The following is an 11,867-nucleotide window of genomic DNA, read 5'->3' on the forward strand; positions in this document are numbered from 1 at the left end:
CCTGCCCCGCGGCCCAGAGGAGAGGCCGGGTTGGGGGAGCCACTGGGTGCGATGTGAGACAGGCTGGGTTACCCTGGGCCAGGCTGCACCCGAATGGGAGGGGTCAGGAAGCCAGGTGTGGGTGAAACTGGGTTACCCTGGGGTCAGGAAGCCTGGCAAGGGTGAGACTGGGTTACCCTGGGGTGAGGTGGGATGGGTCGGGAAGCCAGGTACAGGTGAGACTGGGTTACCCTGGGGTGGGATGGGTTGGAAGAGGTGGGGTGGTATGAGTGAGATTGCAATGGGCCATGCTGGGTTAGAATGGTCTGTGGGGGGTGGGCTGCCTTAGGACTGATGGCCTGCAATGTGAAAAGATGGGTTACTGGAAGATGGAGGTGTGTTGAGTTAGAGGGCTGGAAGAATGGGATGGGTTGTGTTAGAATGGGTTATGCACGGCTGGGTTGGGATAGAGAGGGCTGGAATTGGCTGGGTTGGGATACAAGGGGTTAGAATGGGATGGATTGGAATGGGTTACACGGATACAGGCTGGGTTGGAATGGAATGATGTGTTAGAATGGCTTACACATGCTTGGGTTGGGAAACAATGGGTTGGAATATGTTCTATGGAGATAGGTGGGTTAGGGTACAAGGGGTTAGAATGGGATAGGTTGGAATGGGTTATATGGAGATAAGATGGGATGGGTTCGAATAGGGTGGCATGGGTGGGTTATACAGGGATAGGGAAGGTTCAGATAGCTAGAAGAGAAAGCAGTGGGCTGGGCTGAAGTGGGTTAACATTAACTGCTTCTGGAATTATTTGTAAGTATTTTGTACTGGGAGAGTTGTAACAAGACCACTATAATGAACAGTATAGTTTCAGTTCTTTTATTATATATTTAATACATGAGTGTAAAGAATGCTGCATGACATGTCAAGGCTGATTCCTCACTCTAGCACTTTGAGTGCAGAAGGCAGGGGGCCCGCAAGGATTCTAAAAATTAATACTGGCCACTCCAGGCTGGTATTAAACTCCCAAAGTTGTTTTTCTCTGACCTTGGATGAGTAGATGCTGCCACTCCTCAAGTGCAAAAACCCCTTTGAGAACCTAGGAAGGCGCACTTGGGAATTCCTTCCTGTGAGGTACCCTCAAGCCCTTTCATGCCCCTGCCCCCAAGGGGAAGAGCTGAGAAAGAAAACAAAGGAAATCAGCTGTTGCCACCAGCTAATTAAACAACATATGCACAAACCTCTTAGGACACAAAACCCAATCCTATTCTTAAAAAAGGTAAATTTTATTAAAAACAAAAAGAAATACATTTGAAAACTCAGGCTATTGCTAGATTTTAGAAACCCACTTACAAAAATTCAGCATCAAAAATGACCTTCTTGCAGTCCAGCTTAAAGGTTACAAGCAAAACAAAAGCATTTAGGTTTAGCATAGAGGAGTCCACAAGCCATAAAGAAATAAAACTCAATAGTGTCTTCCTAGACATTTCCTGATCTACTTACATATTTGGGGTTTCAAACAAGTAGTTTCTAGGTATGATCTGATGATTTTTCATACTTGGCCCAAAGCTTCTTACAGCATTGCTGCTTTGCTCACTTTCTCTGGAGGACAGACAGAAAATAGGGGAAGTTTTTTCCCCCCAATGTTAATAAGTTCTAGCCTTCCGATTGGCTCTTTTGGACAGGTGCCCACTCCCTTTCTTTTACCTATACAGGAAGGCTTTGTAACCCTTTACAAGTAAAGCAAGTAGAGAACAAACTACTTACTAAGAGGGATTTTATATCTAACTGGCTGGCTAGGTGTCTATAAAAGGGACTTACCCCTACCTCCCTTTCATTTTTCACAACACAAATTTATCAGAAAGTCAAGAGTAGAAGTTCAGTGGAAGGAGTTCTTGCTACTTGACATTGTGACCTTTTCTCTCTAGGCTATGGTAGTAAATATTTAACAAGAAATAAGTGCTTCTGTGGGGTCATTACTTCTTGGGGGATTCTGGGCACCTGTAGAATGGACTGTTCACATAACTTAGCTATTACTTCTTTATTACATGGACATCATTTTAATGTCAGATTGATACTATGTCTATAATGAAAACACGTCAGGTAAGTTCCCGAGGTCCAGCAATGGCTATTAGCCAGTATAGGCAGGGATGTAATACAATGTTCTGAGTGTCCCTAGCCTCTGTTGCCAGATGTTGGGAGTGGACGACACGGATTGGATCACTTGATTTCCTGTTCTGTTCATTCCCTCTGAAGTACCTGGCATTGGCCACTGTTGGAAGACAGGATACTGGGCTAGATGGACCTTTGGTCTGACCCAGTATGGCCATACTTATGCTTTGGGATGTGTGGGGTTTGGTGAGGTGTATGCTACTGAGTGGGGGGGGTGGGGAGGGAAGCAGTGCCTCTGCATGATTTGTCTAGAAATGAATGTTCGTTATAGAATTTATATTGATTGATGGGATGATACAGTTTACACTTCCTTATTTTTGAGCATCTTCTCCCCTATGCACTTGTTTTTAGTCCAGTTGTGACAAATGAATGACCCTAAGCATTTAATATCACCTCCATGAAAAAAGAAAATATCTTTGAATATTTCTCTTTTCCCCAGTGAAGTCCATGCACTTGTTTCAGATGCAGGTAAAGCTTTGGAGAACTTCCTTTGAGGAACCTGGCCCAGTGAGAATGATACAAACCTTAATCCCTGTAATGTAGATAAATACTTCATGTTCACTTCTCCCATGTTCCTGTGTTGCACTGTGGAGAAGTTTGACCTGGAAGAGAACTGGCTCTTCCCTCTTGATAGAGACAGGATAACACATTTCTCCAGTCTGCCATTTTCAGGCAGGATTTTCAGTAGTAATGAGCAGTCAAACCATGATGAATCTATTGCTGCAGCTCCAGCTCTTACTAAGGCATAATCCAAATATTTGAACACAATTGATCCAGACCTTGTGTCCTCTTAGCTTGACTGCATATTTCTCCATCCTAATCTTTCTTCATAAATCAGTTCCGTGGCTTCAGCCTCCTCATATCTGAGTCGATCTTCTCTGAATTCCATCCAGTTTTTCAGTATCTTTCTGGAAGTAAGTATCAGAGGAAGTAAGGTTCCCAGTACTGAATTCAGTATTCCAGGTAGTTAGTCATACAGAGGAGGACTACTGCCTCACTGCTCCATCACTTGATGCCTCTCCACATGCAGCCCTGAAATTATATTGGCTTTATTATTGTTATTCATAATAATTATTAGGGCTGTTGATTAGTCACAGTTAACTCACACGATTAACTCAAAAAAATCATTGTTAATCACATTGTTAAATAGAATACCAACTGAAACTTAAATATTTTGATGTTTTTCTACATTTTCAAATATATTGATTTCAATTACAACAGAATACAAAGTATACGCTGCTCACTTTATATTATTTTTGATTAAACACATTTGCACTGTAAAAATGTTAAACAAAAAACAGTTTTTCAATTCACCTCAGACAGGTACTGTAGTGCAATCTTTTTATTGTGAAATCATAACTTACAAATGTAGATTTTTTTGTTACATAACTGCACTCAAACAATGCAAAACTTTAGAGCCTACAAGTCCACTCAGTCCTACTTCTTGTTCAGAGAATGTTCAGCCAATTGCTAAGACAAACAAGTTTGTTTACATTATAGGAGATAATGCTTCCCACTTCTTATTTACAATGTCACCAGACAGTGAGAACTGTCATTCACATTGGACTTTTGTAGCCGGCGTTGCCAGGTATGCTAAACATTTGTATGCCCCTTCATGCTCCAGCCACCATTCCAGAGGGCGTTTCCATGCTGATGACGCTTGCTAAAAAAATAAATGCGTTAATTAAATTATGACTGAACCCCTTTGAGGGAGAATTGTATGTCTCCAGCTCTATTTTACCTGCATTGTCTCCAGCTCTATTTTACCTGCATTCTGCCATATATTTCGTGTTATAGTAGTCTCGGATGATGACTCAGCACATGTTGTTCAATAACACTTTCACTGAAGATTTGACTAAACGCAAAGAAGGTATCACTGAGATTTCTAAAGATAGCTACAGCACTCGACCCAAGGTTTAAGAATCTGAAGTGTCTTCCAAAATCTGAGAGGGATGACATGTGGAGCATGCTTTCAGAAGTCTTAAAAAACCAACACTCCAATGCAGAAACTACAAAACCCAAGCCACCAAAAAAAAAAAATTGCTGGTGTCATCTGACTCAGATGATGAAAATGAACAGACATCAGTCTGCACTGCTTTGGATTGTTATTGAGCAGAACCCATAAGCATGGACACATGTCCTCTGGAATGGTGGTTGAAGCATGAAGGGACATATGACTCTAGCTCATCTGGCATGTAAATATCCTGTAACACAGGCTACAATAGTGCCATGCAAATGCCTGTTCTCACTTTCAGGTGACATTGTAAATAAGAATCAGACAGCATTATCTCCTGCAAGTGTAAATCAACTTGTTCAGCCAATCGCTCAGACAAACAAGAAATAGGACTGAGTGGACTTGTAAGCTCTAAAGCAGGGGTTGGCAACCTACAGCACACATGCCAAAGGTGGCACGCAAGCCGATTTTTGATGGCACGCAGTGGCAAGCTGAGCAGCTCAGCCCACTGCCACTCTGAGGTTCTGACTGCTGCCCCATTGCCAGCCGGGGTCCCAGCCACTGGCCCCACTCAGTGCCTGCTCCTGGCCTGGGGATCACCAGAGAACCCCAGGCTGAGCAGGCCAGCAGCTGAGACCCTGGCTGGCAGGAACCCCAGAGTGGTGGTAGGCTGAGCCGCTCAGCCCACTGCTGGCCTGGGGTTCCATTCACTCAGCTGGTGGTGGGCTGAACGGGGCCAGCGGCAGGCTGAGTGGCTCAGTCCGCTGCCAGTCTGGGGCTTTGGCTGCCAGACTGGGTGAGCAGAACCCCAGGCTGGTAGCGGGCTGAGAGTGGCCGGCAGCCAGGATCCCAGCTGGCAGGAGCTGGCGGATGGAACCTCAGCTGGCTGAGGTCAGGGTCCCGGCCACCGGCCCTGCTCAGCCCAGACTAGCAGCGGGCTGAACAGGGCCTGAGAACCTTGTCTGGGGTTCCAGCCACCAGCCCACTCAGCCTGCTTCTGGTCTGGGGTTCCATTCACTCAGCTGGCAGCAGGCTGAGTGGGGCCGGTGGCCAGGACATCAGACCGGCAGTGGGCTGAGTGGCTCAGTCTGCTGACTGTCTGAGGTCCCACCTGCTGGCACCACTCAGCCCGCTGCCAGCCCGGGATTCCATCCGCCAGCTCCTGCCAGCCAGGATCCCAGCTGCCGGCTTCTCTCAGCCTGCTACCAGCCTGGGGTTCTGCTCACCCAGGCCGGCAGGAGGCTGAGTGGGGCCAGCAGCTGGCACCCTGACTGGCAAGTGGTCAGTAGCTGGCACCCCAGACTGGCAGCAGACTAAGCCACTCAGCCTCCCGCCAGCCCCACTCAACCTGCCGCTGGCAGTGGGCTGAGCAGGGCCAGCAGACGGAACCCCAGACAAGGATCACACTAAATTGATAAGATCTGCATTTTAATTTTATTTTAAATGAAGCTTCATAAATTTAAAAAACCTTATTTACTTTATAATATAAATAAACCATTGTTGTATTTATAGACAGAGACCTTCTACAAACATTAAAATGTATTACTGGCACGCAGAACCTTAAATTACAATGAACTTGGCACAACAATTCTGAAAGGTTGCCGACACTTGCTCTATAGTTTTACATTGTTTTATTTTTGAATGCAGTTATATTTTTGTACATAATTCGACATTTGTAAGTTCAACTTGCATGATAAAGAGATTGCAGTACAGTACTTGTAACCGGGGAATTGAAAAATACTATTTGTTTTTTTACAGTCAAATATTTGTAATAAAAAAATAAAGTGAGCACTGTACACTTTGTATTCTGCTATAGTTGAAATTGAAAATGTAGAAATCAAAAATATTTAAATAAATGGTATTCTGTTATTGTTTAACAGTATGATTAATCACATGATTTTTAATCATTAATTTTTTTTGTATTAGCCATTGCAAATTCTTGTTTACCTTACTGCCCACCTTCTCCTCTGGGTGTCTTTCAACAATATTGCCTTCCAACTTACTCCTTACTATTAAATATGCAGGTTTTGGATTCTATTTGCCCAGATGTATTTGCTTGCATTTTTCCAAGATGAATTTCGTTTTGTTAGGTTTCTGTCCATATTTTTAATCTCTCTAGATCCCTCTATTTCCCTGTCCTGACTGGCATCTACAAGCACTCCCAAATTACTATAAATCTATACAATATATGGTGAAATCTTACCCTCAGATACAGATGCCTACTCCCAACTCCCAGTGAAGACAAGGAGAGCTGTATGTGCCTCTCACATGGAGGGATTCAGCCCAAGGTAAATAAAGCACAATAGAGAATTTTAGTCATCTGTGAAAAACAGTATAGTCACACCACTGTGTGTAAGTTGGTTTACAGGAAAGTGACAGTCTATTGGACAGTCAGGGGAATGAAGTCATGTATTTATATATAGAACAGCTGCAATAGTGTTGGATAAAATTATCCAGACTACACTGCTCTACAGCCAAAATGCTTCTGAAATAAATGTAGTCCAACTTTACTAATTCTGGGTCACTGAGAACGAAAATGATGCTTAAAATTGTTGATTGGCTCTAGTTTTCAAGATATGCTATTGGGTCAGTATATACAATCCTTGACTTGGGAATGGCGGAGGATAAGTGAGTTATAAAGGGAAGGGATCTCAATTTAAACCAGAAATGACTAAAATACATCTTTGACTGGATCTATGAATAAATCTATGACTGAGTTTGGACAGTACTTGCTTTTTAGGCAAAACAACAAATGATGCAATCTGAAGCTGGTATTGCAATTCATATCATGTATGACGCATCATGTTATTCCTAGAAGTCATGGATGATGCAATCATAACAAAGCTTACATCACTCTGCTGAACAAATTGCCCTAGATCAGCTCTAGAAATCATACAGTGTGATGCTCTCTTATTTGTCAGTGCTTCATTTTGCAAAGGGACACATTTCTGTTTAGCCAAAGTGAGCAGAGATGCCTCGTACTTGTGTGAACAGTGCAGATAACTTCTGCTATGTTTGTGGTGAAGTGACTTTTGCATCACAAAAGCGCAGTATAACCACTATGGTTAAGCAAGCCTATCACCTTTATTTTGGCTGCAAAATTGGAGATCAGGACAAGAGGTGGGCCCCACACATAGGCTGCAACACTTGGCCAGTGGTTGAACAGGAAAAGGATATCTGCGCCTTTTGCAGTGCCAATGATTTGGAGAGAGTCAACAGATCATACCAGCAATTGTTACTTCTGCATGGTGCCTCCAGTTGGGAAAGGTGTGTCAAAGAAAAAGTGGACTGTGCATTATGCAAACATTCCATCAGCTAAATGCCCAGTACCCCACGGAGAAGGACTGCTGGTTCCTGATGCACCAGAATCACTCTCACTTGAGTCAGATGAGGAAGAGGAAGAGGATGAAACTTCTGATCCTGAACCATCAATGTCACAGGACCCACATTTTCTCCCATCCTCCTCCTCTGAACCACACCTCATAACACAAGGTGAACTGAATGACCTTGTCAGGGATTTGGAACTACCCAAGAGTAAGGCAGAGCTGGTGGGCTCCAGACTACAGCAGTGGAATCTCCTGGCAGGCTATCAAGGCAAATGGGGCCCATCAATGCTTGCAGACTATTGCTGGACAGTGACAAGAGATGCTCCATTTAATGAATACAAGAGACAAGCCAAGAAGCGCCGAGTAGACACTGAATAGGACTAAACTATGTACATAAGTTTGCCTTTTGTTTCATAACCAATTTATATAACCCTTTTGCTGATTTTTAAAGTGTTACATAAACAGGACAGGTGAAATATCATGTAAAGCAACCATTAACACAAGACCACCTAGGTTTACAATTTATGATTACAACTCTACTATCTACACAATATACATAGACATAATATTTAAAAGCTTAAATATCTTAGAAACAGTAGCCAATCAGTTGTTTTAATTGTCATATTTGAATTCAGCACATCAAAATACATAATATCACATTTTATCTCTGAAGCAGACGACTACTCAAAAATTGTAGACCAGTGCTACCCAATCAATGTGCTTTAATACCCACCTTAAAGGGCTACTCCTGGAAGTGAGAGATGTATGTATTTGCCAGACTCGTTCAGTCCTTGGCCTCTTTGCTGACACTGTCCACAAGGCTAAACTTTAAGTCCATTAAGGTGGTGATTACTGAGCTATTGATGACTTTCTGCTCTGTGATCACCAACTAATTTCACATGTAACCCTTCTGCCAGGCCGAATTGATAGCAGCAAGGGCCGGGATCAATACATAGGGGTCCCTTCCCTACAACGGAATGCAAAACCAGCTTGAGCCCTCACCCAGTGACCTGGGAAAATCTTACACACACCCCTGGGCGCCTCGAAGAGGCAATACTTTCCCTCTCACAAGCACAGAGTCTCGATGTAGCAGGAAAGGTTTAATTACATGAGATTAACAACAAGCATTAAATTGGGAAAACCTCAACTAGAGTTCATAGACCAAACCGTGAGCAAAGACCCTCCCCAGGAAGTTGGGCTGTGTCCTTTTCCCTGGGTTCTTGAGTCCAGCAATCCCCCAAGTCACCCCAAGACTCCAAAGTCCAATACCTCAGATGTCCCTAGAGTCCAGCAACCCAAAGATCACCCACAGTCCCAAAAGTCCCACAATCCAAAAGTCTCTGTCCTGGGTCAGTGCAGGCCCAGAGTTCGAGAGAGTCTATCTGCAGAGGTCCCCCCCACCAGCCTGGGTAGAAAGGGCACCTTACGTGGTCCGGGGCCAACTGCCCTGCCTCTCCGTGGGGTTCTGCTTCTGCCTTCTCCACGAATTGCTCCGTTCTACCAGCCACTCCAATCTGCTCCTCCAGGCGTCCTCACAAACTGCTCCACTCTGCCAGCTGCTCTGCTCCAGCAGCTGTCCCGTGATCCGCTCCAGCCGGCCCCACAAACTGCTCAGCTCTACTCACTCCGTGGCTCCACAAACTGCTCTACTCCACTCTGCCAGTTGCTCTGTTCCGCAGTATAGCTTCAGGCTCCCCCACTAGTTAGCATGGTACTCAGTGCTCTCAGCTCAGCAATTCCAACTCTTTAGTGATTTCAGCTCACAGTAGGGGAGCTCCAGTGCTAGTGCACCATTAGCTCAAAGTGAGTTCAGCTCAGTAACCTGTATCTAGGATTCTGAAGGGAATCAAAAATCAACTGACATTCCACAGTGGAGAGAGGAGTAGGTGGAACTGGTGCTTCAGGCTCACACAAGGGGCCTACACCACCAGATACAGATACCTGTCCCCAGCCTCTCTCAATTCACTGGGTTTTGGAACCCATGTCCCTTGTCTAGCAAGTGCTACTTAATTAATGTTGAGACATCTCTGGCATAAAGCAGTCTCATAGTTCCTCATTCACATAATCAGGATGACAACACTATTCCTCCTGCCCCAATAACAAAGAAATTGGGGATCCCAGGCTGCCGTGGGCTATGCTAGGTGGGGTGGGTGTGCCAATGCAAATACCTAAAATTCCTTTCCACGTTCCCCATAATTCACCACCAGATGTCAGGTTAGAGCTCATCCTGACTCTGCTTACACACAAACCATAGAACTACTTTACATAGTTTACTGACCTGTGATCTAGATTTGGTCCTGCAACATACAAGCAAAAGACTGTGTCCCATTAAAGAATCCACTGAGTTATCCAGTCACATCTGCATGTATATTTCTCTGTTATGAATGTGTCTTGGAGTATTAGCACAGCTATTTTGATCGACTGATTAACATAATAAAGATCAGGGTAATCATTTTATTAGAAACTGTGTTCTAAAGGCTGTGTGATGGTTGAAACAGCGCATTCGAAAAAGTGTTCAACATAGTTGTTTCCTCTTATGTACACAAATTATTAAGATACCATATTCACAAGGTGCATGGAAAATATGGAAAATCGTGTTTCAGATATTCATTCTGATCAGGCTATTTTGCTTTTATTAATACTTACTTATCATCCGTAAGTCTAAGCACTTTACAAAGGCAGATAGGTATCTCTAAACCCATTGTACAGGTGGAGAAATGGAAGCATGGAGAGGGGAATGACTTGACAGAACTAGAAATTCATCCTAGCTCTCCTGATTCCCAGTCCAGTGACACAGGCAAAATCATGATGAAAATTATTGATATTATATCAAGTAATACAAGATAATTTGCTCATTCTACTTAAGTAACTGCTGAACTTCCACTTTTCTTACACTTAAACTAGCTTCCTTAAGCCACACCTTGCCACTGATTTGCACTTTGAACTCTCCACTGAACTCAACAGGTAGTTCTGAAGAATTGATAGCAAGATAAACAGCCATTAGGGGGATTTTTTTGTTTGCCATGTAAAATACTCTTTTGATGGAATTCTGACATCTAGTGGTCAGTTAGATTAATCACAAATGAATTTTCTATAGATACTATTTAGTAACTCAGTTTTCTAGATCTGAATTAGTATTCCTTGGCACTTCTAATTAGAACAATTCTTCCTTGACATTAACTGTTGAAAATTTTAACAGAAATTCCATTATCTAATCTATCTATAATGCGCTCTATCACAATAGAGTCTAGACACAGAATTAGAGAAATAAATCTGTAAAACAGCAGTGCTGGGCTTTAGGGTGAAGGCAAGTGATTGTAATTCACTCTCTGTTCAGTCCACAAATGATATCTGTTTGTTAAGGGGGCAACTAGGAGAGCAGATCCTTTAGTTCAAGATGCAGAAACTTCTGCTTTAGCCCTGGAGGTATCAATTCAATCCCCAGTGAATATCAAAATGATGATTCTTATGTGATGATATACCCAAAAAGGGGTACATTTTTATTCTTAACCTTTTCTCATCCAGCAGAATTTGGCTCAAAGTCTGATTTTAGCACCTAACAACAATGCCTAGATAGTTTTATTATATTAGTGAAATCCTTAAAGTAAAACCTACACTAAAGGACAGTTTTCAGAGTCAGTTTTTAAGATTAATCTTAACTTCTTTTTGGACTGGCTAATTAACACCCTCTCTTTTCTATGCCTCTGTTAAGTCATGATTGTAGGGGATAAATGAACACCCAAATGGACAATTCTGTTCCCTAAAGAATTTCTGTTTATAATAGAAATTGCTTGACTTTACCATCTAAAAGTTTTAGATTTTTGCAATGAATTGTTTAAAATATTTTAGAATGGCCTGACCTTTATCCCAAACTTTGCTGTAAAACTGCATTAGATAATTAACTATAGCAATTAACAGCATAAAGCATGGGCAGCAGGAAAGCCATCTGTATTGTATTGGGATTGGAAATAATTTATTTTACATAAATACTACTCCAATCTTCTAATCTCATTCTCTTTCTCTACCACATCCAAAACAATTACAACCTTTCTGAAGATGAGTGGCTCTGTAAAGCATTTTGTTTTGTTCAATGTTAGGATTTGTGGTTATTTTCTCAGTCGTGTGAGAGATTTGCTGTTCTGTACTATAAGCACTGAGCTATGAATAGGGAATGTAATCATGGAGCAATTTTGCCATTCTGAGATTTCAGGAACAGTTTTACTTTGATCCCAGGGTTCTAATATAAACTGTTAATAAGCCTCAGACAGGTATTCTTAGCTTCTAAAGCAGCATTATATATAAATAGATATTAATATTCCCTAATTATGAATATACATATAGATTATTCTAGTCTAATTGGTTGTTTTTCACATTATTTATCTGTAGGCATTATATTTACATTTGAGGCCAAAATATATATGTCCTTAAAC

The sequence above is a fragment of the Gopherus flavomarginatus genome, chromosome 5, assembly GCF_025201925.1.
Source record: "Gopherus flavomarginatus isolate rGopFla2 chromosome 5, rGopFla2.mat.asm, whole genome shotgun sequence".
Classification (NCBI taxonomy): Eukaryota; Metazoa; Chordata; order Testudines; family Testudinidae; genus Gopherus; species Gopherus flavomarginatus.